Here is a 23992-nt window from a genome sequence, read left to right on the forward strand (position 1 = left end):
TGCCAACACTGGGAGAATAACCTGACCATACCATCACGCCCCACTTGTGAGGGGCCATGGAACAGCCTACTCATTGAAGGGAGCATGGTTGAAGGCAAGCATATCCTGCCATTAGGTCCTACCCATAGCCCCTCTTCAGTTTGTTTGCATCCCTGTTGCTTCCACTCCTCTCTTTCCTTGTCAGCCGCCTCCCTCTGAATAGGTATTGGATCAAAATGCAGTGAACCCTTACCCTCTTCTGGGCCTGTCTTGTTGCCTACTAGTTGCACCATAGCTCGCTCACAGCCTGTAAGCGCTATTCTCTTTGCTTCTTGGTCAATGAAAGCATTGCCTCTGGAGATGGGGTCTTTTGATGAAGTGTGGGCAGCACATTTTATTATGGCCACCTTGCAAGGTAATAGCAGTGCTTGGAGGAGGTCACAAATCAATTGTGCATGCTGTATTTGCTGGCCTGCTGATGTAAGGAACCCCCTCATTGACCACAACTGGCCAAAATCATGGACCACCCCGAAGGCATACTGGCCTGTCCGTGTATATATTTACTTTCTTCCCTTTAGCCCATGCACATGCTCTGGTAAGTGCCACAAGTCCAGCTGCTTGTGCACTTTTTGCTGCTGTCCGCCTCCCTCCCTCCAATAATTTAGTTGCTGTGCCCACCGCATAGGATGCTTGTAATACTCCTGTGTCATCCCTTAAACATGACCCATCTACAAATAGATCTCCTTGAGCATCTGGGAGCGGTGTGTCTTTAAGGTCTGGTCGTATCTTAGTATGCCTGTCTATGGCCAATGCGCAATCATGAAAGGAATCATCTGAATCAAAATCCTCAAGCTCATGCTGCGTGGGTAGCAAGCATACAGGGTTCAAAGTGGTACACCTCTTGATGATAATGTGTGGTGTCAGGAGTACCAACTCATACCTGGTGAGGCGTGCATTTGTGAGGTGCTGTGTCTTAGTGGATGTCAGAAGTGTGTCCACGGCGTGGGGCACATGTAGCACTAGTGTGTGTCCTAGCACTAAGTTGTCTGACTGTTCCACGGCGAGTGCTGCAGCAGCTACTGCTTTCAGACATGGTGGGAGCCCTGCAGCCACTGGGTCTAGTGTGGCAGAATAGTATGCCACGGGGCGGTAGAAAGCTCCATGTTTCTGAGCCAAGACCCCCGTTGAGCACCCCTCCCTTTTCGTGGCAAAACAAATGAAAGTCTTTCCCATAGTCTGGTATGCCTAATGCTGGTGCTCCTTCCAATTCTCTTTTTAGCGCATTGAAGGCTGCCTCGCATTCTTGTGACCAGGGTACAGTGTCAGGTATGCCTTTGTGTGTCAGTGCCTGCAGGGGTTTTGCAATGAGAGAGAAGCTTGGTATCCAATGGCGACAGTATCCTGCAACTCCTAAGAAAGCTCTAACTTCCTTCTGAGTGCGGGGTCTGGGGAAATGTGTTATTGTCGAGATTCTGTCTGGCAACAGTTTTCTTGTTCCTTCTGTTAACTCATGGCCTAGGTATTTCACAGAGGTGAGGCACAACTGTAACTTCTTTGGGGAGACTTTGTATCCCTTTAATGCTAAGTGGCATAGGACAGCAATGGTGTCCTTTACACAAGCCTCCTTTGAAGGTGAGGCCAATAGCAAATCGTCAATATACTGGATAAGTGTGGATCCCTCCTTTAATACCAGGGAGTCTAAATCTGTTTTTAATGCATGTGTGAAAATGGATGGTGACTCTGTATAGCCCTGTACCAGCCTTGTCCAGCAAAATTTTTTTTGTTTAAAACAGAAGGAGAAGAAGTGTTGGCTGTCAGGGTGCAAGGGGATGGTGAAGAAGGCGGAGCTAAGATCCATCACGGTGAAAGTCGTAGCCCACACAGGTATATTAGTGGGACCACTGGGAAAGATGGCAAGACTATTTTGTTCAATTCTCGGAGGTCCTGAATGAATCTATAGACAGGGGCCCCGTTCGGGCCCTTGGATCCCTTTTTCACAGGAAGTATAGGGGTGTTACATTGACTGTATTGAATCTCTCTTAAAATTCCTTGCTTCAGAAGGTCTTTTATAACTGGTGCGATGCCCTCCTCCCCTTCTTTTGAGATCTTGTATTGTGGCACTCCTGGGAGAACTGCCCCTGGTTTCAGTTTTATATGTACCGGCTGGGAGTTCAATACCCGCCCTACGTAATTGGCACTTGTTGCCCAGACCTCCGGCGGCACACAATTGTGTAACTCTAGTGGTATTTGGAGGTCGGTGCTGGAAGGAGTGCATTTCATAAAGGCTTGTATCATTAAACCGTTTGCCTTGCTCTCTAAAAAGACCCCTGTTGGTGAGCAGTGTATGGTGCATTGTAATTTGCATAACAGATCTCTCCCCAGCAAATTCACGGGGCAGAACCTGCTAAGAATAAATTGGTGGTGCACTGTTATCACGCCTACTACAAACTGTAGTGGCTCAGTAAGGTATTCTGTAATAGGTTGGCCAGTCATGCCTACTGCGGTTATCGTAGTCCTAGAAAGTGGAGCTTCAGGCGTTGTTAGTGCCTTCAGCATTGATCTTTGAGCCCCTGGGTCAATTAGAAATGGAACAACCCTGCCCAATACCTCTCCCTCTACATATGGTCCGGATTGATCTACTGATATTGCTGGTGCTATTATCACGCAGTTTCCCACTTTCAGGCATCCCTAGAATGATGCTGGAGGTGGGGGTGGGGGCCAGTCATTCGTTACTAGAGTCCATCCCTCCCCCCCTGCCCATTGCTGCTGGGACTCATTTTCATGTGGCGTGTTGTCTCGGTACTCTGTGTGCCGAGTGTAGTTGGCGTGCTGGTGTCTGCCCTCTTGCCCGCTGTTCTGTTTGTACCTACTGTCCTCATTTCTTTTCTTTAATATTGGACAATCTGCATTCCAATGATTAGGGTCCTTGCAATAGAAGCATGCTGTTCCTTGGGTTGGCAGGGAGGTTGATCTGCGAGGTAAGGAAGGTGTCCTACCGGTCTGCTGTCTTCCTACGCCTCGCCCCCCCCTCTGCTCCTTTCCCTACCTCTGTTATTGCTATAAAACCGTTCTTGTGCTACCATTAACCTGACTTTTTCTTTCTTTAATTTTTCTGTCTCCATTGCCTGCGCGCTAGCCTTGAAATCTGCGCAGTATTTAGCCGCTGATAGCACTTTTTCGATTTTCTCCTGCTGCCAACAGACGAAAGAAGTTTGAAGGTGTGTCCTGATGGGTGGTGCAAGGCCTTGTACAAATGTAGTTACCAGGGCTGGCATTGCATCTCCCATGGGGTCTTTCAATCCACTATTCTGCCTATATACTTGCAAGAGGCGGTCAAAGTATGCATTCACACTTTCATTTTTCTCCTGTTTGGTACTTGTAATTTTGCTCCAATCAATCCTATCTTAAGGTACCTTCTCCTTCAAGTGTTCCACTACTTTTTTGCATAACTCCTCTACTTCTGGGCCTGGCATCCCTCCTTTCCCCCGCTTTGGTTCAACCTCTGGCCACTCAATCTTTCTTTTACAATCTTCCCAAAGATCTTTTGGGATGATGATGTTAAATAGCATGTCGAGGTCGCGCCACAGTAAACCTCCTAATGATGTCATTCTGCTAAGCTCTTCATACCACCTCCGCGGTTCCTCTCTTAAACGGGGGAAGTCTCTGCTGAACGTGCTAATGTCCTGCCTTGACCATTGGACATAAACATATGCTAAATCATCTGGCGCGCTGCTAGGTGGTGGTGGTATCTCTCGTAGGGGTATGATAAGTGATGGGGCCTCTGTTGTCGTAGAATTGCCTGTTGTGTTGGCCGTGGCGATGGAGTGGGCCAGGGAGTGAGCTACGTCAATTACTGCACATGTGTGTATTAGCTGCTTCCATTGTTGTAATTTATCTATAGCATATTCAAGCGTGTCCTGCAACTTCGACTCCTCCCATGTTATTAAATCTGGGTCTGTGAATCCGAACTTCCCTACCTCCCAATCATATTTTTCTGGAAGTTGGGCGCGACTACCTGTGGTCGTTTGGGCGTCAGCTTGTTTTGCATATGCTAAATGGGCCTGTGGTGCTTTGTTCATTAACTCTGCTCGTGTTAAGGACAGTGTTTTCTCTAAGTACCTCCTATGCTGTGTTTGCATAAAGGAGTCCACAGTTAGTGAGCCCTCCACAAGCCGCTGTAGTAGCGCTTGACAATTTAAAGAATCACTTTTTAACATCAGTTTTGGTGAGTTGGGGTTTGATGCTGAAGCTCCTCCCACCGTTCCTCCCAAACTGCCTCTTCTTTTGTTCTCTGGAGCTGGCTCTGTTTCTGTGAAACACTGCTCTAGTGTGGAAATATCGTGTTCTGTGTGGTGGACATATGTAAATGCATCCCATATTAGCGAGTGCCATTGTTGTTTGCTGAGTGAGTCATCCTGTGACTCATCCTAAAATAATTGCTGCCATGGTCTGTCTATTAGTTTAGGTATTTTAACCTGTTTTTTAATACATTGTTTGAGAACACTGTGTTTCTTCTCTTAATCTGAAGCGGCTTTGACAGCTATCTCTCTCATTAATTTCAGCGTAGCCAGGTCTTAGATAGACTCCAATTCTGGTTTCGCAACCTTATCTTTCAATGCTCTGCGTACAAAGGTTATGGCTGCGTCTCGTTCCCCGGGAGTTAGCTCAGTGTGTTCTGGCTCAGGTACCTGCAGCGGTGAATCACCACCCAGGCATCCCAAGAGAATATCTTCTAAGACTTGGTCTTCTGCCTCTTCTTCTTTAACTTGTACACATGGGAATGCGCCTATTGTATCTAATTGCTCTTTTCTCCATCTTCCCTCCAATTTTGCATGTAATATTTGTTTTTTAATTTCCATAAGTTCGCTGTGGACCTTAGATTTGACTGCGCTTGTTGAACGCATATCGCTTAACACCGAGTCCCAATTATGGTACGCCTCCCATTCTAAACTTCTAATCTTCTTTCCCTTTATATTTAACTTCTGGCGCAAGTATGATAGTTTGGCCATGTCATATGTGCCATTACATGGGAATTGGAAATCCTTGTTTTTAGATGTCAGATCATGTCACTTATGTGTGTACATGATTGAGCTTAAGCCTCTCTTTATGGCTACATTATATGCAGGTGAGTTCTTGGGTGGGGCTGGCTGAGCCGTATTTAAATTCTTTTTACTATTGAGGTTTCCCATGGTTGAGTCGTGTGTAGCAGCTAGTCCTAAACGCTTTACAAATAACTGTTCAAGTATACCAGACAGATGGGTTGCGGGGTGGACTTCAATAGAGTAACATGTGACACAATAGGTTGACAAATACTTCACTTATATTTCACCCGCACAGTATTTGCAAGAGGGCAACAAGAAAGCCATACATCAATCACCCCAACAGGTCATGTATTCCAATTCACCAAAGCATTTTCACAAGGGAGAAAAGAAGCCAGATCCTAGTTTGTTTATTTGGGTCTTGACGGCCTGTGAAAACAGGTAAGGTAGAAAAACAGACCCTTTCTGAGGCTGTGCCACAGGGTGCTTGCATTCAACAAATAGAGCGATAGTGGTGAATTGTCTCGTTCAGTTCAGTCGATCACATAAAACATCTAGGACAAATACGGGGATCCTACGCAGCAGCGCTGTAGAAAGAACTTTCTGTGCAGAGAATGTGTGTGGGTCTGCTGTACGTAGTCCCAAAGAAGTGAGGGGAATATTAGAAATGTTATCAAATTTTCGATTTTTAGAGAGGTGCACTTTAATCGGTCTTTCCAGCCAGTCCCTTCCAGAGGCCAGGGGGTATTGTGGGCGGGAGTACTTATTTGGCAACGTTGGTAACTGGTTGTGTGAGATGGAGGTTTTCTACCAGATCTCCTTCAGTAACGTTCTAGTATACAGTTTAAATGAATAAGCCGGAAAAGGTAACCTAGAACCTAGCCCTAGGCAAAAATACTCCACCTTCCTAGCAATATTTGGCCACTACATAGGCCAAGCACATCACAAGTACACTATAAAAAAATGCAATGAAACCTATAATGATTGAGAAAAGAAACACTGTTGTACTAGGCGTCACACCCCCCTCTTCGTGCCAAGGACATCCCCTAGGCATGAACCTAGAACCACTCTGGCCCCTAGGTGGACGTCTCCAGGGGGAGGGTGGAGGCGGAACCCAGGCAGGGCGACTGGCGTTAGCCAAAGAGCCAGGAGCGCCCGGGGCGTTCCTCATAAATGCCAAAATATTAGGCCAGCTGCGCGTGGGCGATGGTGCTGGACCCAGGCCAGAGCTCATGAGAACAAATAAAATCACGATCTATCAAATACACAGTACAAACTAAATCTAGTAGCCAACCTGGCACAAACACTATGTGCCAATCTGGGGAGCGAAACTGCCACGTCCTAAAATGGCGAGCTACCTGCTACCACCCACAGGGGAACAAAAACTGCCACAGCTCACAATGAGGGGCCAACTGCTACAACCCAATACCGGAGAGTTAAAAGTCCCCTCCCAAGCGTACTCACCGGGCTTCGTCCAGTCTGTTAGAGCATACCAACGTCCACTGCACCCAAAGGGAATGGTCTGGCGATGGTGTCCCGCAACCCAGCTGTCGGTGACTCTCTGCGGCGGGGGTGGGGGTTGCAGACCTTCGCCCTCAATGGCTGGCCAAGGGCCCACTGACACAAAATCACCAAAGAGTTACTGCCGGCCAGGAATCCTGCAGAAGCTTGCCGTCACCAGCCAGCCGGGAACGCAGGGGACCAAGGCCAGACCCTATAGGATAAAAAAAATGTATGTGAGAAAAGGCAGTGGACTTCAGGCAGCCATGACAGAGGTGAACACACGCCTGTGGCACAGAACGTAAGAAAGGTCAACAGCACCGAGGGCTGGAGAAAGGGAAAGAGAGATAGACGGGAGCTACCTCCTGGGCCGTGTGGTGACAAAAACACACGTAAACCATCAGAGCCAGAAACAGCAGAATGAAGAAGGTGATCAGAAAAGGAACCATGAAAGACATGGAGTCTGAACAAGCCTTGTAAATATCCCCAGGACACAGGCACACCTCGTCAGACATAGAGAGTCAATAATAAAACGTGTCAGGAGAGGTAGAACACAACACAAGCATGCCGAGAGCGAAAAGAGCAGGATAATACCAAAGACAACAGAGAGGCCACAAACAGGTCATCCACTGGATCCGGCCCCCTCCAGCTACCAACCAGGCCGGGGAGAGATAAACAAACAGAACGTTATCACCTCAAATCCCCGCCCTCAGAAGGGTGCCAAAAGCGTCCGATCCAGTGTCCGCTCCGTCGGTGTAGCCAGTCAGTTGTATTGGGCCCGCAGCATTCTTCACCAAATGTCGAAGCTCAATGTTCAACTGCAAGAATAAAAGATCAATGACAACAGTAAAATAAACAATTCGCTCTCAGCATGTTTGAGTATGCAAGATTTATTGGGAACCCAATTAGAAAGTAATCACAATGTTATATACGTGCACACGGAGACCTCAGCAAACCTCTGCCCAATAAAGTTACAGAGAGGTACGGATTATGCTGTATGCTAAACATTGTCTATGATACCTGAATTGCGTAAGTTACTTCTGCAAAGTCTACTGAGACTTAAAACAGGTGGTGTTCATATAAATAGCATTTAAGTGTTGCTAAACCGCTGAACCCGTGAGTGCTCTGAGAGAGGTTATGTCAGGAATTTGCCCATTAGAAAAGTCTTAGCTTCCTTCTTGAATCTAGGCAGAGATGTTATTCTTTTAGTGATTGGCAGCAGCAAGTTCCAGATTCTAGGGGCGGCCCCAGAGAAAGCTCTGTGGTAAGTTTTCTTCTTCCGGAAGAAGGAAGGTTTCCGCGTAAGATCCCTGGCACTCCAGGAGTGCCTACCTCCTCCGGATACCTCAATTTTATGAGCAAGTGTCTTTGAGAGTTTTGCAGTAGACTACAGACATGATATAGAAATGTCTTGTATAAATAGTTTATTCCATACAAAGTACATGCATGCACTCTTCTTCCTCCAGTTCCAACACCCAACTGTCAACACTTTAAATCAATATATTAAAGCTTAAAACCTGGTAAGCATAACATTCTATTGCAGGCATTGAGCTAACGCTCTTAACTCAGAAACACTAATTGACAAAATACAACACATCTTCCCTTCTGAATGAAGTAACTCATCACCCCTACTCCTCAACTAAACAAGCACCATACACTAACCTTCACCCCTTATACATAACAATACAAAAACATGCAACCAACGCAACACACAAATATACATAAGTACAAGTAAAAACATTTATGTCTGAAAAATAACAGGTTTAGTGGATTTGTGTGAACTCTTACGAAGAGGAGTAACCACTGCCTTCTCCCTCTGGTTACTGGCAATGGAATTTGACTCATTATCTCTCACTTTCACAACCCTGGGGAGATTCCACCAATGACCACCAGACACTCTGACAGCATTACCACAGATTTTCTCAATTTTTACCGAATCAACAAACTCCCTTATTGTACATGAGTAGCCTATTATAATTTGCAATGCATCTCCAACATGCACAACATTTCTACCTCCTTTCTTCTGGTCATATCAGCATTTCTGCTTGTTTTGACCTCAACTGACATTCTCTTTTTTACTATTTTCATTAGATTTTCAACATCAGATTCACTCTTCAACCATTTGGGTATCCAAGGTTGACGAAAAGTGGTATTTGCTTTTTTACCCCTCAGCAACTCAAATGGTGAGAACTTGGTTGACAAACGAGGTGTAGTTGTATAGAAGCACAACATTTCTCACAGATTTTACAGTGTCCTTGTTTCTACTTTCACCCACTTAATACATTCCCCAATGACTCGTTTTATTCTCTGAATGGGACTGTGGGTCCATGGATGATATAGGTAGCTCTTGTGATGTTTAATGCCACATGATTCAAGGAAATTCTGAAATTCTCTGCTAATAAATTGGATGCTATTGTCAGAAATTAGAATTTTCAGAAACCATTTCCTCAAAATAATTTCTTTGAGAAATTCCCATACAGAGTTTGCACCATTTTTAGAAATGTAAGCTCTGACCACTTGGAACAGTAATTCATTAGTATCAGAACAGATTTGGTACCTCCATTTAATAAACCACTGGGACCCATGACATCAATCCCTAATTTTACCCAAGGTCTCGTCGAAACCTCAATGGATGTCAAGGGAGGAATTGCTATTCTCAAACTTTTGACCGCTGAAGCACACACACCACATCATTTCACCACCTATTCAATGTTGACAAACATCCTTGGCCACCAGAAAGAATCAAGAATGCACCTTTTGGTGAGAGTCGAACCAAGGTGTCCCTCATGGGCACTGTTAATTATGCCACCTCGCAACATAAGTGGTGTAATCAGTTTGTCAGTCCTACGTAACTTTCCATCTTCCATGGAAAATTCTTCACAAACTTTGAAAAATGACTGATTCATGAGAGGTAATACTTTCTCCCTTAGCCAACCATATTTGAGATAATCTAATACTTGTTGTAACACATGGTCCTCCGTTAAAGAAACTCTCCATTCTCCTCCAGAACACACACCCAACTTGGGTACTTCAATGGTTGCAACTAAACAATCTTATAAATCTTCATCCATCAATTCTGCTAAAACAACTTCTTCCTCATCTTTTCTTTTAGTTGGGAACCAGGAAAGAAAATATTCTCTGTGTTAGGGTTTCTACAAGGAACATAGCCCAGCCTCACACTGTGTCATAAGAACATCTTATAGTCATGCTATGGTGTATATTTTGTGGAATAGTTGTTACAATTGCCTTTCTTTAATTATTAATATGCAGATTATCAGTAAGGCTCCATTGTTTGTACTAAAAGCTCAGTGGATCAGTGTATTTACTTATGCTTGTTTTATGTTGCCCCAGTCACCTGCACTAAAGTCTGGTTACAAACATTGCACTTGCCAGTGCTTGCTTCTAATATGAGAATTCAGAGTGCATTTGTTTAAAGGTCACGCTGTCAAGCCAAGAATTAATTTTCATAAGCTGCACCTGTCTGGTTAAGCAGTTAAAACCTTATGAGCCACGTTTCTCTTCCCTCTCCAACTGAAGAACCCCACCCTTCAAGAACTCTATAAAAGCCCTTGAAACCCAATCACTCATGCTTGCGCTCATTAGCCCTCTTCCTCACCTGGATCCCAGTCTCATCTCTACGTCCTTCCTGCAGGGAGAGGATTTCTTCTTAGATGCTTCCATTCCTGTTTGGGTCTCCATGGCTATGCCAACGCGGTGATTCCTCTTTTCGGTCACGATTCCTTTCTGCTCCGACCTGAAAACACAAAACGAAAGAGAAATTCAAGTAAGGTTATCATGTGCATTATCGGAAGCCCTTTGAAAGGGATTAAGGTATTTACGAACTTGATTTTATAATTACTTTAGTTTGGATTCAATGCACTTTGTCAACCAAAAGCGATTCAAGGGTTTTAAAGGCAAGACACTGTCATCGTTTTAGCGCGCATAAACAAAAAACGATCTTTGAGAATAAATATACTTTTATGAATCCTCACCTGGGAATTGTGGAACATTGCCCAACACTTTGGTGCAATGAATGGCAGCAGCTGTGTCTATAAAGAAATAAGACCAAGAGAAGGGGACAATAATTAAAAACACTTCTAGACTCATTCATATGTTTTAACCTCTTGGCTGCTAATGACAAGGGAACTCGTCATGGACTTTCCATTGATTTCAATGGAAATTAATAAAGAATTCAAATAATGCCTTAGCAGCCAAGAGGTTAAGAGATGCTATATATTGTTATTGAAGATTGTTATTAGTAAGTTAGGGACATGAAGCACATTATACTATGAGCAAAGATTTGGTGCATATAGTGAATATTATTCAATCAATCAATCAATCAATCAATCAATCAATCTATCACTACATTTATAAAGCCCGCTACATTCCCGTGAGGGTCTCAAGGTGCTAGGGGGAGGGGTTGCCGCTACTGGTCGAAGAGCCAGGCCATGAGGAGTCTTCTGAAGGCCAGCAGGTCCTGAGTCTGTCGTAGGCTGGTGGGGAGGGCGTTCCAGGTCTTGGCGGCGAGGTAGGAGCAGGATCTGCCGGCGGCGGTAGTTTTCCGGATACAAGGAACTGTGATGAGGGGGAGGTTGGCTGAGCTGAGGTTTCGGGTGGGGGTGTGGAAGCTGAGACGGTTGTTGAGGTATGTAGGTCCGGTGTTGTGTAGGGCTTTGTGTGCGTGGATGAGGAGTTTGAAGGTGATCCTCTTGTTGGTGGGGAGCCAGTGCAGGTCTCCCAGGTGGGGTGTGATGTGGCTGCCTCGGGGAACACCGAGTATCAGTTGTGTCAAGGCGTTCTGGATTAGTTGGAGTCGTCTCAGGAGCTTGGTTGTTGTTCCTGAGTAGAGGGCGTTCCCGTAGTCAAGCCTGCTGGTGAAGAGTGCCTGGGTGACGGTTCTTCTCGTGACAGGAGGGATCCATTTGAAGATCCTGCGGAGCATGCAGAGGGTGTTGGAGCAGGACGCGGAGATGGCATTTACTTGCCTGGTCATGGAGAGGGTGGAGTCGAGGATGACCCCCAGGTTGCGTGCGTGGTCTGTGGGTTCCGGGGCTGTGCCTAGCTATGTGGGCCACCAAGAGTTGTCCCAGGCTGATGGGGTGGGTCCGAGAATGAGGACCTCCGTCTTGTCTGAGTTCAGCTTCAGTCTGCTGTCCTTCATCCAGTCGGCTACGGCCTTCATTCCTCTGTGGAGGTTGGCTTTGGCGGTGTGGGGGTCTTCGGTGAGGGATATGATCAGCTGGGTGTCGTCGGCGTAGGAGATGATGTTGAGGTCATGTTGTCGAGCGACGTGGGCGAGCGGTGCCATGTGGATATTGAACAGCGTTGGGCTGAGGGAAGATCCCTGTGGGACACCGCAGATGATCTCGGTGGATTTCGAGCGGAATGGTGGGAGGCAGACGCTCTGGGTTCTGCCGAAGAGGAAGGATGTGGTCCAGGCCAGGGCTTTTTCTTGAATTCAGGCGTCATGGAGGCGTGCTGATAGGGTGCGGTGGCAGACTGTGTCAAAGGCTGCTGATAGGTCCAGGAGGATGAGGGCGGCTGTTTCTCCTTTGTCCATCAGGATCCTGATGTCGTCAGTGGCAGCGATGAGGGCGGTCTCTGTGCTGTGATTGCTGTGAAAACCGGATTGGGAGGGGTCCAGGATGTTGTTGTCTTCAAGGTAGCGGGTTAGCTGTTTGTTGACAATCTTCTCAGTCACTTTTGCCAGAATGGGAGCAGGGAGATGGGCCGGAAGTTCTTGAGGTCCTTGGGGTCCACCTGGGGTTTCTTCAGAAGGGAGTTGATCTCGGCGTGCTTCCAGTTTTCCGGAAAAGTTGCTGTCTCAAAGGAACTGTTGATTGTTTTTCAGAATTGGGGTGAAATGGTTGTGCTGGCTTTGTTGAAGACGTGGAGAGGGCAGGGGTCAGATGGGGATCCGGAGTGGAGTTCATGATTTTGATGGTGTCTTCGTCGCTGACGTTTGACCAGGCGGTCAGGCGGTTGGTGCGGGTGGTGGTCGCAAGGGTGGTGAACTCGGTGGTGGGTGCGGGGGTGTCGGAGTTGAAGCTGTCGTGGATGTGGGTGATCTTACGGTGAAAGAAGGCGGCCAGGGAGTCGCACAGGTCTTGTGAAGGTGGGATGTCATTGGTGTTGGATCTAGGGTTGGAGAGTTCTTTCACGATGCTGAAGAGCTCTTTGGTGTTGTGTGCATTGTTGTCTAAGCGGTCCTTGAAGTCGGTCCTCTTGGCGGTCCTGATGAGTTGATGGTGTCTGCGGGAGGTGCTCTTGTGGGCTGTGTGGCTGTCTGGTGTCCTGTCGTGGAGCCATTTCTTCTCCAGCTTCCGACAGGTGCACCTGGAGATCCGGAGGTCTTCGGTGAACCAAGCGGCTTTCTTGTTGGTGTGGTTGGTTGTGGAGGTCTTGAGAGGGTCAAGGGTGTTGGCGCAGTCGTTGATCCACTGTTTGAGGTTGGTCGCGGCGGTGTCAGGGTCGGTGGGGTCGGCGGGTGGTCTCAGGACGAGGGTGGTAGTCAGTTGGTCCTTGGTGATCTTGCCCCAGCTACGGCGTGGCAGCTGTTGGGTGCGGTGGTGTGTGGTGGGTTTCCTGAATGTGAAGTGGAGGTATCTGTGGTCGGTCCAGTGGGGCTTGGTGGTGTGGTTGATTGCAACGTGGGGGCTTGTGGAGAAGATGGGGTCCAGCGTGTGTTCGGCAGCGTGGGTGGGTGTCGTCATGAGCTGTTTGAGTCCGAGATTGGCGAGGTTGTCGATTAGGGCGGTGGAGTTGGCATTGTTGTTGTTTTTGAGGTGGAAGTTCAGGTCCCCGAGGAGGATGTAGTCCATGGAGGCGAGGGCGTGGGTGCTGACGAGGTCGGCAATGGCGTCGCTGAACTGTGGTCGTGGTCCGGGTGGTCTGTAGACGAGTGTTCCTATGAGGGTGGTGTTGGGGTTGGTGTGGATCTGGAAGTGCATGTGCTCGGCAGTGGTGAGGGTGTCGTCGGTGTTGGTCGAGACTCTGAAGGTGTCTTTGTGGATGATGGCGATTCCCCCTCCCACTCCGTTGGTGCGGCCTCTGCGGGAGATCTTGTAGCCAGTTGGGATGGCTATGGTGATGTCTGGTGCCGAGGTGGCGTTCAGCCAGGTCTCCGTCAGGAAGGCGACATCGGCAGTGGTGGAGTCTAGGAGGTCCCAGAGTTCGAGCGGGTGTTGAGGAGGATGCAGCGGAGGTGGTTGGGTTCTCTGGATGCTGGTTTGGTGAATCTGCAGTTCCGGCAGGCGAAGGGCCCTTGGGTGCGCTTCGGGGTGGCCCGGTAGCAGGGGTGGTCTCATCCGGTGTTGAGTACGTGGAGGGTGCTGTAGTCGTAGCGCAGTCTGGCGTTGCGGGGTGCACGGAGTCCAGGGGTCCTGGCGCTGGGCATGGTCCAGGCACGGATGGGCGCAGACGGGCTTGCCTTTGGTGCGCCTTCAGCCGTGCGGCCTCCATAAGAGGCGAAGTGGGAGGGAGGAGCGGCTGGGAGGCGGGAGCGGGGTGGCCAATGGGCGAGGGCCGGGAAACCAGGAGGGAAAGGGGATGGGGCCATGACAGAGCAGCGGCGGGAAGCGGGGGGTGGGGGGCACAGAGGGCAGGGGCGCGAGGAGTGCCTGAGAAAAGCAATACAGAAACCAAGTTACAATATGAAAAACACAGCAAAGGCACAGGGGGAAAAAACACAGCAATGAAAGCACAGGGGGAAAATACAGTCACCAGATACCGGGGGCAAACCCTCGGCAGGGGCGGAGCAGAGGCGTGGGGGGGTGACCTGGGGTCTTCTTCTTTTATTTCTCTGCAGATCTAGTCAGAAATATAGTTTAGGCTGCATTCTTTAATGAACACTGTTCTGGTGAAAATAACCACAAGCACTGAAATGTATTTTCCCTAATGATAATGTTTAATAGATAGACAGAATAGGACTAGTCTATGAAAATAAGTTAATATGTTTCATTTGTGTTTTTAAATAGAAGTCAGCTCACAGACGCAAGAGTACCTGAAACTCTGAACAAAAGAAAAGAGTGGCGTCAAGTGAAGTTGAAACCCGTGGAGTGTTTCTTTTTGTTTAATATTTTGTCCCATTTCCCCCCTTCCCCTAGAGGTCTATTCTTGTCAGACTGCGTTGTGAATTCAGTCAGGAAGGTATAGGTTTTTAGGGGCAGAAGAGAAATAACATTTCATATCTCAAGTTGAACAACCTGGATTTCAGGTTAGTGAAGGTTTAACACTCTGACATTTTTGCCAACAGCCATGTGTTCCACAACAAATTTGAATTGTAGTAGTTTAGTAGACAACCTCAAAATCCTTGGCATACAGTATTTAACACCACTTCCGCCCAAGATAGTTACTAAAGTTTTGTGATCAGCTTGTGAACAGAGGGGAATATTCTCAAAGACGTATTGCCAGTTAGTGGCACTTTATTGCAGCCAAAGTGACTCTAGATTTATCGGCCTATTCACAAGCTGGTGCTAACAGATAATATTGCCAGTTTTTCTGCGATAGCAGGCGCAAAAAACATCACCATGGATGACACCAGACACTAACGCTAATGAGATGCAGAGTAGGCAATCCCATGCAAAAATCTACGACAACACCACTTCGCAACATTCTCAACGACCAGCCAGATCAGCAATAAGATCACAAAACATGCAAGAAGGCGCGTTGGCAGCAGGGAATTAACACATGCTCTTTCCTGGTATTAAATCAGACCATAACCTGCACCAGAAATAGGAGCCCAGCCCACAGCCACACCAGAAGAACAACAGATGCCATGGAGCTACTGATCATGCAGCTTGGATACCCAAGAGGCCACCCAAGAGGCCCACAACACCCACCGCCAATCCCCCGGGGCCCTACCCCCAGCTGCCCCCCTGGAAAAAGATATTTAACATCAACTATACAAAATTATGAACAAAACAATTTGCCTGATGTCGCACAATTACAACAATTAGCATTCGTGTGTGGTCAGAAAAAGGAGAATCCTTCATTCATCTTTGAATTTCCAAACAATTTATTTTATTCAAATTAAACTCAAAACAGCCATTTGGAGGAGTCATAGTGGGTCTTCTCTGGACAATCTGTAAGTCACAGCCTACAAGACAATATTCAAGATAAGAAGGTGAGTCATGCGCTCATCAAAGGACAGGAAGAGAGAGAAAGAGAGAGAAAGAAAGGGAGAGAGAAAGTGAGAGGAAGAGAGGGAGAAGAGAGAGAAAGAAAGAGAACGAGAGAGAAAGAAAAAGAGAGAGAAGGGGAGAGGGAAAAAGAGAGAAAGAGATGGAGAGAGAGAGACAGTGAAAGGTAGAGAGGGAGAGGGAGAGAGAAAGTGCTGACACTGCGGACCCAGGATTCACTGCTCACCTGCTGCCACCGCTGTGTCTCCAACAATGTGCCGGTATACACTGCAGTCCACCAGGTCCCTTATCTGAAACAGAGTCCAGATTTAGGAATGGCAGAGTTTATATCATTGCACACGCCATCATCTCTTGCAAGCCCCTGCGCACACAGACTGCTGCACCCCAGCCCTTCCCACCGCCCAGCGGTGATTGCCCACCCCTGCACACCAAGGCCTCACTGTTCACCTTCTGCCAGCGGCGTGTCTTCAAGAGGGCCCACCATGTGCCGGTGCAAGCTTTAAGCCTGGGGCCCGTGACCTTGGCAGCCTCCACATCATGCAACCCCGCACCGTGGGCCACCAGGTCACACATATGATTCTGGGTCTTGATTTTGCAATGGCAGAGATCATATCAGTGCACATGGCATCATCGGAGGCTGCACACCCACTCAGCTCTTTAGGCACCACTAACTCTGTGAACCACGAGGCAATGTCACGTCGCATTAGGATCGTGCTGCCCACTGGCTCAGGCCTACACTGCGATTCAGCAGGGCTCACACAAATCCTTAACAGTCTGGACCGCCAGGATGGAGCATCATCGCAGCTGCACACCCGCTCAGCAGTTAAGGTGCCCCTACCTCGTGCACCGAAAGTCACCGTCCCGTGGCAGTAGGCCCGTGCTGGCCGCAGTGTATCCGGTGCCACCAAATCTGTGCAACGCAAGTCATGGACCCTTTCTGATTGAGTCTCATGATATGACAGGCTGACGCAGCCATGTCACCTTCGGCAGTGATGAAGAACTGTGACATGCTGCGTCGTCGTACCCACCTTTATACATAAGCCGAGTCGGCTGGGTAGGCGTACGCCAGGCCGGCATAGGGGTGTGAATAATTATCCCTGGCTCTGTGCGTGTTTCATTTCTGGGCTGGACAGGAAACTAACTGATGAGTGTGTCTCTGTTGCAGTGTCGGTGCAACACGGCCTGCAATGGACAATGTTGCAATGTTGCATGCTCCCGGAGGGCAGCCACACACAAAGGGACTGTGCAAGGAGCGCAAGGCTGCTCAGGCTCTTAGCTCATACATGTCAACTGTTGTGTGTGTATCGCTATTGGTACACCATAAGACAAAGGCCTAGCCTCAATTGCAGTGCGAAAGCCACATCACATTTCCAGAATGCAAGCAGTAGTCAGACTAACATTAAGGGATGAAAGCTCTTTTGTCTCAATACATAAGGTGGAAGGACATCTGCACACCCGACCTTGGTCTTCCATGCAGCAGGCACACACTGAGAGAGATACCATAGCACAAGATGATGACTCCTATACAACGCACATCGCTAATGAAAGACCAACATATCCACACCCCACACACAGAAGTCCTTGTTCGAGGTACTCTTGCATGGAATGCCCTTGACACTTATGTACACCTATACGTCCAAACATTGCACACACATACGACTCATTGCTCTGAGCTGTGGCAAATCATCCACATAACTGCCGTATGTCAGAAGAATTCCGGTTCTATGAGAGCCACCAACGCAATGGCAGAACATCCCGGGCACAAGCACAATGCCTGTCAAGTGGAAATGTACCGTGACCGAATGCTGCCTGTTAGTGCCTGATGCATTGGTCTGCATGTTGAGGCCTTTGTCTTGCCTGTACTGACAGGCCCATGCTAATTAAGTCCACGCAACTTCACTAGTGTTCAACTGTGTTGATTAGAATGACAAATTGTGTACCTCAATGAGCATTGTCCATATACAGTGAGGGACTGACTGACGCATTTCACTTAGGAGTGAGTCCTTATTGCCAGCTCCACCTCTGTGAGCCATACATTGTGGTTGGGATAGTTGCTGATAGACGAGTGCTCTTACGCGGCAGCAGCAATGTGAGTATTGTGTCCAACTTCTGGGCAAGTGGATCAATGTGATCAATCACTACAGGCTGTGTCCACCCAGTTGAGTGTGAGTAGGTATGCAAAGAGATGTTCTGTTGTCAAATGTGATGGGGGACACTACTTTAGCCTGCCAACAACTTTGACATTTCATACACAGCCCTATTTCTAACATTGCGTGGGGCAAAGTTGTGAATTTGCGCCATTGTTGTTTCAGAGCAATAGGGCCACAGCTAGTGCACACATTGCCAGTCAACTCACTGTCTATGTGTGTCACGGTCAAACATGCACATTGCTTTCATTTCCCAGGGTGTACCTTTTTGTGCAATCGATGTCCTTACATTCATCCATACTTTCATACTTGGTCGATTATGGACATGACACATCTGTGTGAATTTAAATGATTTATTCACATTCGGTGGAGTGTCGGAGCTGGACCAGTACATAGCCATGCAAACCCCACATAACATTGTAGCATAGTGGAGGGCCAGCCAGAGTCATTTAAGTATTGACATCAGAAGAGGAAGAGTAAAGTCTGCAGTCTGATTGCTGTGTCATTGGTAAGCAAACAAAATATGGCAGTCCATGTTGAGGTCCAAGGTGAGTGCCGCAGAGTCTTTCGGGGGAGAGTGGGAGGTGTTGTTATAGGGCATGATGAAGAGGGCAGAACCAAGCTGAAACAGGGCATATGGTGGAGATGATTGCTACTGGCTCCTTCTTAATACAAAGGTGGAATCACCCGCGTCTTTCTCCTCTATGTCATCTGTCTGACATGTGGGTGCTGATGTTTGGTCTGCGGCACTGTGTGCCACTGACACATCAGGGGCCGGAGATGTGTGTGTAGAAGTACCAGCAACATTCATCAGTGACTGCCTTAGTGGCAGCAATGCGATGATGAGGATCTGCAGGGCATGGGAGATACCAACAATTTTTCGCTGGTGTGCATCCGTGGCAGCCATTCTTTCCGCATGCATCCTCTCCATGTTCTCCATTGTCCTCCACATCTGTGCCAACTCTCGGCTGAAATTGCTGAGGTCACTCTGGCTAAACAGTTGTTCTCCTCTCAGAGTCATGACTCCAGCGATGTCCGGCATGGATCGTTGGACATCATGGAGCAAACTGTTGGTGTCCGTTAGGGAGTGTAAGTGGTCCCTGATGTGACCTAGACACGCATGTATGTCATCTAGTTTGGCTGCCATGAGCTCAAAACCCACCGTACCTGTTCAGCCACCTCCATCTGGCAGCCTAACACCTGTCCTTGGAATTAGATGTGTTCTCCGGTGAGGTGCTGGGAGTCAGTCGTGGTGGCGGTTGCTTTCTGCTCTGTGGTCTGCGCAGGGGGTGGTGTTTCCTCGATGTAGCTGGGCTGCCCTACTCCTGAAGGTGGGTTGCCGTAGATGTCCATGAGCTGTCATAGGGCGTCGGTGTCCAAGGTGTGGAGGTCCTCTTCATCATCACTGATGAGTTGACTGGTCTGCTCTGCAGGAGGTATTGATTGTCCCTCTGCAATGTGAAGGGGATATGCATTTTAACATTGTGTTGACATGTATGTTGACGCATTGTTCAAGTTTACATACTGACTGCATGACAATGTAAATTGTGACATGTACATTATCATCTCACAGTTTCCTGCTATGCCAGAAGTGATTGGCCAGTTTCTACGCCCAAGTGGAACCAGTTGTGTACTCTGTCCTGTAGTGAAACTGTTGCACTTTGTACCACATTTTCGTTAATGTTGATGTGCTGTTATTGCCAAGTGTGTGTATGCTGCATTGTGGGAGAGTCGTCCCTGCAGCTGTGGTTCTGCTGACCCTTATCCCTTTGAGGCAGTGTGCCATTGACTTATGTGCTTCTACAGTGCTGAGATGTTGCAGACTTGGCTAATTTTAGCTCTTGTTTGGATTTTGGACTCTTGGGCATGGTTTATCCACAGATGTGTTTTTGACGTCAGAGGTTATTTGTGCACGTGGATATGTGAGAGTGTGACCTGCTCCTTTATGGATGTGTTCCACAATCAGCCACCTCATTATCATGGCATGCACCATGTCATGATAATTGGACTGCAGCCTTGCTATTCATCATGCAGTGTCACTTGCATTGTCAGTGTGACTCAGAGACATGCAGTTTTGCCTGTTTTTAACATGTGTGCACAGGTTGGTTGTGAGATTGGTGATGTGTGGGGAGGGACTCCTTTATGCCCATAGTGGACGGGGACCTACATGCTGTTTGTATGTGTGCCGCAGTGTACCAAGTGGATCAGGGACATGATCCAGAGTCATTGTGGGTGTGCCATGTTCTCTACTTAATTGAGCATGTGTGCCATTGTGCCCATCTCTTCCCATTCCCCCAGTCCCTGTTAGGTACTCACACTGGTGCTGTTGTGTCAGGTCATGTCGAGCCACCTCAGTGTCATGGCATGCACCATGTCATGATAATTGGACTGCAGCCATGCTATTCATTATGCAGTGTCACTTGCATTGTCAGTGTATCTCAGAGACATGCAGCTTTGCTGGTTTTAACACGTGTGCATGGGTTGGTTGTGAGATTGGTGATGTGTGGGAAGGGACTCCTTTGTGCCCATAGTGGACGGGGGCCTACATGCTGTTTGTATGTGTGCTGCAGTGTGCCAAGGGGATCAGGGACATGATCCAGAGTCATTGTGGGTGTGCAGTGTGCTCTACTTAATTGTGCATGTGTGCCATTGTGCCCATCCTTCCCCTTCCCCCCAGTCTCTGTTAGGTACTCACCCTGGTGCTGTTGTGTCAGGAAATGTCGAGCAGTGTCTGGACACCCAACTCCTGCCACTGTCTCCCCACTGATGACTGTGGACACCATTTCCTCCATCTCGTCCAGCTCCTGGTGTTCCGCTGGACTGCCACCTCCAGTTTGCATTGCTGTCTGATGGTTGTCGGAGAGATTCTTCCTCGTTTTGCACTTCGCATCATTCTAGTGCCTCTTGACCTCTCCAATTGTCCTCCTTCTTACTACAACTGCATTCACCTTGTCCTGCATGGACTGCCACATTGCATTTTTATTTTTAAATGATACGTTGGAGGTGACGAACAGTTGTTGGTGGTGTTCTATCACCTCCGTGATGATGATCCTGCTTTCCTGTTGACTTAACCTCGTCTTCCTCGTCTTCTTATCCTTGCCCTTCTGTGACCCTGAGGTCCCATGCTGATCCCCCTGGGGGCTTGTGCGTTTCTGGTTGTCCTCCCTACTTGTCCCTGCTTCCTCCATGGTGCTATGCAGTTTAAATTATTTTTTTGTATTTTTCAGTGCTTTTGTAGTGCGTTTTCCTGCATGATGCGTGGGAATTGCAGGCCTGTTGCTGGTTATCGCTGATTTTTTTATCGCTGTTGGCCATATCCCATCTTTTTTCGCGTTCTTGTTTCGGATTTTTTTGCAGTCACAGTAATTTTATTGCGGTCATTTGACGAGTTAGCGTGAGACTATCGCATGGTATCGCCGTGTTGAGAATACGTTAACACGGCGACAGACTGCGATGTGCAAAGTTGCGTTAAGCTAATTTTGCGATAATTATCACACGTTCTTGAGAATATCCCCCACAATCTCTTACCTCGGACATAGCAGTGAAACTTTTCAATTGCCCACCAACACGCAAGTAACTCCTTTTGGATCACTGAATATTGTAATTCTGCATCACACATAGCCCTCAAGTCGAATGCAACAGTATACTCTATCTCCCCTTTTTTTTGAGTGAGTACTGACCCTAAACCCACCTGCTGACATCCACTGTGATGTAGCACGGTAAAGAAGGACTGAATGATTTGAGAGCTTTATTCTCACCCAACCAAGCTCTAAACTGGGTAATGGCTGCAGAACATGCCACATCCTATACAAATTTAGAACCTTTCATGAGCGGACTGATGGGTCTGATTCTAGATGCGTACTCTGGAATGAGCTGAGAATAAAATTCACGCAGTCTTAAAAATACTTTAACTCCACACTTATCTATAGGAGGAGAAGCTTCAACAATAGGCTTGATTAACCATAGCCTGGGTTTGATACCTTCCAGGGAAATGACATGTCCTGAACACCCAACCTCACTACATAAAACTGACATTTCTCTCTCTTGAGTATAACATCCATGGTCCGTGAAAAATTCGAGGACTTTTTCAAGACACCTTGCACCTCTCTAAACAAGTTTTACATTATTCTCCGAACAACCGATGTCACCGAAACAAGCCCAAACGGCATACAGCGATATTGGAACACAGCAATAGAGGAGACAAAAGTCGTAAAGTGTCTAGAATCCGGTTGCAAATCTGCCTGGTGGTATGCTGACGCAAGATCAAGCTGTAAAAATAAACTTGCTCTGCAGTGTGAGCAAACATGTCATTGATTTTGAGTAAGGGTTGGGAATCAACCCAAATATCTTTATTTAGCGAGCTTGGATCAACAAACATGTGAAGTCTGCCACTCTGTTTCCATGTTACAACTAACAGGGACTACCACGATGACTTATTGGTCTCAATTATCCTCTGCATGCTCAATGATTTAATTTTCTTTCTTCAGATCATCTCAAATGCTGAATGGAACTCCACATTGGTGACTTCATTAATGGTCCTGGTTTAGTACTTTGCTTTGGCTGTTGTGATGGGTTGTTTATTTGTTGCACACAGGGACTTCACTATCAAGAGGTCACCAGGAGCTCTGTTTTTTAAAAAGTACTTTCGTGACTGAGGAGTGATTGTCTATTGTCAGAAAGTTCTTTATGGTACCAATGTGCTGAAGGTTTTCGTTTGCACTTGTGCACTGTAAGTGGGTCCTGGATGTTCACAGAGCTTTCGAAACACTGCATTAGTAAGGGGGTTATTGTTGGATGCAGAATTGATAGGGTGAGAGATGAGTTCTAGCTTTAAGTAATGTATGGAGAATTCTTCAAAGGATCCAAAGGTTTGGTTTTCTCTTTTGAGTTATTTTTGGTATGTCAATAGGATGCTTAACAGGGAAATAGGGATTTATAAAGTGGTCATCCAGCCAGGGGTGTAGCTGGATTGCATTGGATTGTTGATGATGTTGAAAAGAGAGAGTCGAGGATGTGTCCTTTGCAGTGTTTTGGTTGGGTAACATGCTATACTACTTTGAGTGTATTGATAAGATAAGCTTTTTTCCCTAGATTCAGTTGGCTGAGAGGTAAAAGTCATCCAAGAGAGTAGAGTGGACTTCTTGGATGGATGTGATAGTGAGGACATCTGAGAATTTATCAATGAAGTCCTTGTTCTGCCCAAGAGGCCTTTAGATGAGATGACAGGTGGCATTCTGATTTGCAGAGATTGGGTGTTGGATTTGGCCCTTTTTACAGGGTCATCCCTGAACATTTTGCCTTCCTCCTGCATTTTGTCTGACCTGTTTGTGTTAGTTTTATGACTCTGGGCACTTAACCACTGCTGATCACAGCTAAAGTGCATATGTTCTCCTTATTATAAATTAATGTATGAATTTGTGAATCCATGAGTGCCCAGGGCTTGTAAACCAAATGCTGCTGGTGGGCTTGCAGCACTGGTTGTGCCACCCACAGGAGCAGCCTGTAAAAGTGTGTCTAAGGTCTGCCATTGCAGAGCCTGTGTGCAGTCTGGTACTGTCCTGCTAACTGGGCAAGTGCACCCACTTGCCAGTCCCTAAACCTTCCTTTTTCTTCATATAAGACACCCCTATGGTCGGTCCAAGGGCAGGGTGCATTGTAAGTATAAGGTAGGACATGCCCTGGTGTGTATGGCATGTCCTAATAGTAAATTACAGCCATTTTCGTTTTTAACTATTGCAAGGCCCCCTGTTCTCCATAGGCCAGAAAAGGCAGTTAGATTATTACATTTTATAATCCTAACTGACTCAGGGAACATGGTAGATATTTGTGTTTAGTATGCCTGGACTCAGAATGATAAAATACATCTTTTAGTGAAGTTGGTTTTAACCTTCTGTGTTTGAAAATACCACTTTTAGAAAGTAGGTATTTTCTTGTCTAACTATTCAAAGCCTACCTCTGCTAGGTTTTGTATTCCTTGTCTGGTGTTTTTGAGTGACAAGGCTAGGGGATTCCAAGAGACAGAATTAGTCAGCCCAGTGGTGAATAGAGAGATCTGCATCTAGATGGGTGGGAGGAGTAGCACTTGGGACCTGAATAGGGCTGTGCTTGCCTTCCAGAATGCTTGCTCCACTTCCTGGGGTACGGCTGATGTCCCTGACCTGCACAGTGAAAGAAGAGAAGGAATCCT

Source organism: Lissotriton vulgaris, chromosome 4_1, assembly GCF_964263255.1.
Source record: "Lissotriton vulgaris chromosome 4_1, aLisVul1.2, whole genome shotgun sequence".
NCBI lineage: Eukaryota > Metazoa > Chordata > Amphibia > Caudata > Salamandridae > Lissotriton > Lissotriton vulgaris.